Below are 7,484 nucleotides of genomic sequence, written 5' to 3'. Positions count from 1 at the left end.
ATCGGGTAGAGTGACTCAAAGAGGTAGGTATTCATAGGCAATTGAATCCAAAATGCGATGCGGAAGTGGTAGGATATTTTGGCGAGTAAATAGCTATTTTTAACCATGAAAGATTCGGATGCTGACATTTCTACTCATGAAAGACGAAAATTAAAGTTATACCCATGAAAGATGGGTTTTTGCAGAAAAATTATTCAATTCCTAAAAAATTAAATAAAATTTTCAAACTACCCTCTAATATAACCTAACTCTAACCTCTAATTTTATTTCACACCACTACTCTCCCAATTCCAAACCTTACCACCACTTTCATCCTCAACTACTGCTATCACTGTCACCACCACCGTCATTACCACTTCATTTTCTGTTCTATCATCATATTCCACTCGTGGAACCACTTCTATTTCTCACCATACCATCTAAGAGTAATAGAAGAAAAGCAAAACCAAACCATCATCAATCTCCTTTCATACCCTTTTGCATGGAACCACCTTATCTTTTCGTTAAAGCCACCTTCAAAGCTTCTTAAGATTGCACTCTTTATCAAGAAATGGCCTCAGGGATCTCATGCCGGAGGGCTCGAATGCCATGCTATGACTCTCCATATTGTTCTTGCAAAAAGTGGCCAAGAATTTCACATATTCACCACTTCACCAGGTTCCTCTACTATCCCGAAATCTGAACTTGAAAACTTGTATTTTCACTTCTCAAAATCAACACCAAGTAATTACCTTGACCAAGCTTTAGTTTGGGAACAGTTTTAGGAACAGAACAAAATAGGGTCACCATTTAACATTGTTCATACTGAAAGTGTTGGCCAAATCAGAGGAGAATTATGAAGAATAAGGCAAAAGAGAAAGCGAGGTTAATAGTGAAGAAATTGGAAAAGATGAAATCTTTGATATGTGTTCTTTTTCTTTGCTTTTTTAGGTACTTTTGATTTTGGAAAAAAATGAAACAAAAAAAATGATTTTTCCCTCTATTTTTACATGAAATAGGATCTATGGTTAGATTTTGATGAAAATAGAAGAGAAGGTACGAGAGATAAACAAAATTTTGGATTTGGTGAGTTCTACGATGTGTGTGTTCTATGTTTTCGATGATGATGATGATGATGGATAGTAGTGGTGGGATCGAACGTGTGTTGAGGTGGTGTCTAGGAGCAGTAGAGGTGGTGCTAGTGGTGGTGGTGATGGCAATGGGAGCAGTGATGGTAGTAGTTGGGGATAAGAGAGTGGTGGTAGGGTTCGGAATTGGGAAAGTGGTGACGTAGAGTAAAATTAGATGTTAGAGTTAGGTTATATTAGAGGGTAGTTGGAAAATTTTATTTAATTTTTTAGGGTTTGGATAATTTTGGCTACAAAAGCCTATCTTTCATGAATATAACTTTAATTTCCGTCTTTCATGAGTAGAAACGACAGCATCCGAATCTTTTTATAGTTAGAAATTACTATTTACTCATATTTCGGCAAGTACATGATTATCCATTTTTTAAATTGGTCTCTGAATTTCTCTGTTATCTCTATCTTACGACGTTAAAAATTACTAATGTGACACATTAAGCAATATGATATTAATTATAATATACATTTAACAGTTTTAGTTTTTTTTTATTTTTGTTAAAGCTTCTACAAGTAAAAAAATGAGATATTTACTATAATTAAATTATATAAAAAGACAACAAACAAAACTTAGTTAATGTATGATATATCTATAATATTTATCTTCTTCACTTATCTTCTTTCTATCTAAGAGAAGATATTCAGTTAAGAAAAAATTATTGTCAAAGATGAATGAGCTACATGCGTTCCATATTAGTTAGAGAAAATTAACAATGAGTAATAGATATTTGTTTCGTTTTTCTTTTTCTTCTAATTATCAACTACTTCCACCCACCATTTTCAAAAGATTTTGTTGGGTTCAAATTGAGGATTTGAAATTTCAATTCTTGCAAAACAGTACTAGAGTGAACACAAGATTAAGTTATAATGCTCAATAAATTCTTCCAATTGCTTGCATCTTGAGCAAATTGAAGAGATTGTCGTTATTCTTTGATGAAGTTTCTGGCTAACTAGTAAGCCATTGCACATCACCTTTTACAAAAAAATCCTATTATAAGCTCACATTTAAGATCACATATTAAAGACTATAAGCGCTTTTTCCAATATAACTCAGACAGAAAAAAATTTGGAAAGCTATGCAGTAGCCTTAACTAAATATCGTCCATCTTTGGTGCCCCTCCAGGTCAGTTGATAGCGTGTCATCCGTCGGTTTAGAAATCCTCTTAAAAAGAATCTCATTGTAAGTATAGTTCTAAACTAACATACGATGGGTATTAGAGTTTAATTTGTTTGTCACGAATTCAAATCAATAAAAATCGGGAGTTTTAAATCTCGGGTCAAAGGAATTTCAGTGGGCTGTGCAGGGGTTTGAAGGTAAAAAGACAAGAAACTAAATTGCAGGAAAGTAAAGCTAACAAATAAGGAAATTGAAATGCTAAAAGACACTCCTGGCAAGGATTGAGAGTCAAGACTTTCTATCCAAGTCATTGATCACAAACATGGCAATTACTTAAAGTTATCGGAAGAAAGCCAAATAAGCATAGTTAATCATAATCCATAGGTCTTACTTGCCACTGGAAACAAGACCAACTAACAACCTTAAATCACCAATCAATATTGGACATCAACGACTTTTAATGTCACTAACCATGACATGATGATTATAAAAAGCGAACCCAATTCATCAACCTCTAAATGGTGAGGTAAGTCAACCAGGATTAATTAATCTTAATCCATAGATCTTACTCATTAATAGAAACAAGATTAATTAAATATCTAAATAATCAATCAATTCGAACATTAGCGATTCAAGGTCATCTAAGTCCTTAATTCCAAGTCAAGAGTGCTAAAATTCTACACTAAAGCTAAATCAAGCATTTTATCAAACACTTGGAAGGCATAAAAGAAAAGCATCATAAATTGTAATAATAATAAAATCTATAACTACCAAAACAAGAAAACAATAACAATAACTCAAACAAGTATCAAGAAAATATAAAACATCAAATTGTATTAAAGAAAATCAAAATTAACAAGAGAGTTCATAAACTAAAGTTAACAAAATAAAGAAACTAATAAGCAAAATTAGGAAAATTAAGACAATAGAACAAGGAAATGTAAACAAATCCACCCTAAAATAAGAATTAAACTCTAAACTAAGAAGAAACTAAACCTAAAATCCTAAATTCTAGAGAGAAGAGAGAGCTTCTCTCTCTAGAATTCTAACCTAAAATATCACTCTAAACTATTCTATGACTCTATCATTGATCCTTCTTGAGTCTTACTTCCATATGCATCAGAAATGAGTTAGATTGGGCCAAACTTGGGCCAGAAATTGCACGTATTTACTTAAATGAATCATGTGTTGCAACTAGTGTGTACGCACAACCATGAATTTCTTCAATCTTCATTTCTTCATGAATTCTTCACTTTGCATGCTTTTTCTTTATTTCTTCAAACCATCCTTGCCTTCTAAACCTTAAATAGCTCAAACAAACACATCAAGGTATCAAATGAGAGACAAGTAAATTAAATTTGGCAATTTTCAAGCATAAAAAGTATGTTTTTTAACATTAAGCACAATTAGGAGAAATCTCACAAATCTATGCATTTTCAATGAATAAATGCAAGATAAGTTGATAAATTCCCTTTTTTTTTCAACCTAAAATTCATCATAAAATAGGGATTTATCATAAGTACATCTTCTTTTCCAATTTCAGTTTGTAATAAGAGTTGTGCTGTTTCTTGTCTGAAATTTTTTGAGGTTATTTGATGATTCCATTATTTGTCTTGTGTAATAAGCTGTGAGATCCATTGTAGTTGCGGGTTGATATTCAGATTATCCATATTTACTATTAGAGAATTATTTGCCAACCACATATCCTCAACTATTCTCACCTCAATAAGGCTTCTCCATTCTCAAGATGGATTGGTACCAACCTTAATCTTCATGAAATTTGAGAATTTTAAATATTTGCTTCTATAGACCTTAAAAATCAGAGAGTTTGTCCTGGACAGCAATTTTCAGCACTGTTTACCCAGCATTGCTAAGTTAAAAGCTCTCAAATCTTTAATATTGAGCCCTCCCTGATTCTTAGGTCGATAGACAGTACTCCATTTCACTCAGTGTAATTTTTTTTTTCGATCCTCGTTGTTGCCACCAAAACTGCATAATCATTTTATGAATCACATCAAACAAAGTTTCTAGTAGTTTAAAACAGCTAAGAGTGTAGATAGAGATAATTGATGCTACTGCCTTAATAAGAACCTCTCTACTACTAGCCGATGGTAGGGACCTTTTTTACTATTGTAATTTCTTGGCCACTTTATCCTTCACGTAGTTAAAAGTAGTTTTTTTTATTTGTGAACCTCGGAAGGGATACCTAAGTATTTTTCTTGATTGCCCACATGTGAAACTTGTAATAAGATAGCTAATTGATTTCTCATTCATTTGGGAGTATTATCGTTAAAAAACACAGATGATTTATCTAAATTGACCACCTATATACTAATCTGACCATAAATGTTTAAAGTATTAAGCAAGTTCAGATAGTCCTCCCACGAAGCTCTAATAATAGTATAGAGTCATCTGTAAAGAATGAATGATTGATCTTAGGACACCTTTGGTTCAATCTCAAACCTTCAATTTCATGTCTCTATTCTTCTATGTGGAGCAGATGGAATAACCCTTTCTACACAAAAAAAATAGATAGAAAAAAGAGGGTCTTCTTGTCAAAGTCCTTTACATGGCTTAAAGAAATCATAAGGTTGTCATTCCATAGTAACAGAGTATGAAACAGTTGACACACGCTCCTTTAACCAATCCATCCACCTTTTACAAAAACTCATACTTTCCATTATCGCACAAACAAAACTCCATTCTACTCTATCATACGCTTTGATCATCTCTAGTTTAAGAGCCATCTCATAATCACTATATCTCTTGTTCTTCAAATGATGCATGAATTCATGAACAATCAGACTACGGTTACTAATAAGCCGGCCTCTAATAAATGCACTCTAATTATCACTTATCACCTTATTCATGATGTGTTTATGCGATGGATCAGAATCTTAGACACTATCTTGTAAAAAATGCTGCTTAAACTGATGGGTCAGATTTGTTTCATAGTACGGGCATTATCTATTATAGGAATCAAATATACATGAATATGGTTAAAAGTCTTTAGTATATGTCTACCAAAAAAGAAGCTAAAAATAACTCTTAAAATATCATCTTTAATAATATTCTAATAGAATTGAAAAAAAAATTGCAATAAAACCATTATCATCTGGAGTTGAGAAAAGATTAATAGAGAAGACAATTGCCTTCACTTCCTCCTCTAAGAACGGTTTGGTTAATATTCAATTAATACCATCATCATTTTTGGGGGTAAATCATTTAGTACTTTAGCAGGACTACTCAGGTTAGAGGACTTAAATAAGTCTTCGAAATATTCATGTGCTCTGGATGCAATTTCAGTTGGGTCCAACTTAATTTCTCCATTTCCATTTTTCAAACTGCTGATTTTGCTCTTGCGGCTTTTAGTTTGGAATTTGGAGTGAAAGAATTTAGTATTATTATCACCCTACTTGAGCCATTGAACCCAGGACTTCTCTTTCCAAAATCTTTCCTTCGTTTCATACGCATCTTTCAAATCAGTTTCCATCTGCCTAATAAATTCACTATTGGCTTCCTCACCCTTATCTTTCTCTAAAATTAGTTGCACAAAATAGGTGTTGATCTGTGTTTTTAAATTGGAATTAGAAATTTTTTGCCATTCCACCAGAGCATATCTACACTTTCTAAGCTTCTAGAACAGTTTGAACATTGAAAAACCCTCCACCTCTATTCTTTATACCTCCCAAACTATATTCTTCACCTCTTTCTTATCACACCAATGCTCCTAAAAATGAAATATGCATTTTACTTTGAAGGAACCAGTTTTCGATTTAAGTAGGAGAGGGCAATAATCAGAATCACTATCACTCAAGTGAGAAATGATTGCTCTAGGAGAGTCTTCTCTCCATTGAACCGGGGCCAACCCCCTATCTAGTCTCTCTTGGATCAGCTTTCTATCAAATTGTCTGTTACTACAAGTAAATTTCTTTCCTTCAAACCCCAAATCAACTAGTCTTCCATTGTTGATAAAATTAAAAAAAATAGAAGTAGTAGATTTAATCCTTTCTCCTTCTTTCTCATGGTAAATACGTAGTTACAGAATAAAAGTCACTAATAATTAAACAGTGTTTACCTGTGTTAGCCATAATATTTAGAATTTGGCTAAATTGTGTTTCTCTTTGTATCTCATTAGTGTACAAGTAAACTCCTATCACATCCCATGACTTTAGGCCCATAGATTCCTCTCATTTAAAATGTACTAAGTAGTCTTCATATTGCATAATCTGTATTTTCTCCCTTTCCTTCCATGCCACTACTAAACCTCTTGCCAACCCCTTGGATCAACACAAATGAAATTCTTAAAACCTGCACCTCCAAGAATTCTCTTCACAGTCAAGGCAGTGGTTTTTGTTTCACATAAAAACACCACCTTGAGAGAATGGATCAAACACAATCCTTTAATGTTATGAACTGTCAAAGATTTTCAAATTCCGATAATTTCACATGATCATCTTCATGGATTCTTGAATACAATTTTTTGGGTGGCACCCACCCCCTTCTCATTCATCATCATGTGATCATAGTAGATTTTTTTCGCCTTTGACTCCACCTTCTTTCCTTCCAAACTCCTTTTAACCCTGGTTAGTAAGCTGTCGGACTGAGATCTTCTTACCATCTTTTTTAGATTTTGTTTTTTAGCAGTCCTATCATTCTCCTTATGACTCTCACTGTTAAAACAGTAATTTACCCCCTTTCTAGTACCTCTTTTTACCTGGTTTCTGATCTATTGACAACATTAAAATTATGTAAGATGTTTTTATTAGCTTCAATCTCTTTCAAAACAACCGCATTTAGGAGTTTTAATTGGCTGATAAATGATAAATTTATAAAATTAAATCAAACTAATTTCAAAATGAAGGAGACTTTGAGGCCTTGAAATTTTTTAATTCAGGTTGAATTGATCTAATTTTATAAATTTATTGTATTAGCAATGGATTAGGATTGTCAAGTATGTGTTAAGGAACCAATTTGGAGAACGAATGATCTTTTCAAAGACGAATCTGACTATTTATTCATATTTTGGAGATTTTAAATCGATTTATTAAAATGTTTATTAATATATTTTTAATGAGAAATTTTTTAAACCAAATAAAGATAAGTAAATTATAATTTAAAACTAAATATTGTTTAATTTAAATTAATAAATATAAATGCTAAAAAAAATTAAAATTTTATAGTTTAAATTATATCCATTTAATTGAAATTAAAAAAAGTTAGATTTGGAGATTCTCACATATTAT

Source organism: Arachis ipaensis, chromosome B04, assembly GCF_000816755.2.
Source record: "Arachis ipaensis cultivar K30076 chromosome B04, Araip1.1, whole genome shotgun sequence".
Taxonomy (NCBI): domain Eukaryota; kingdom Viridiplantae; phylum Streptophyta; class Magnoliopsida; order Fabales; family Fabaceae; genus Arachis; species Arachis ipaensis.
This window is presented reverse-complemented; position numbering follows the sequence as displayed.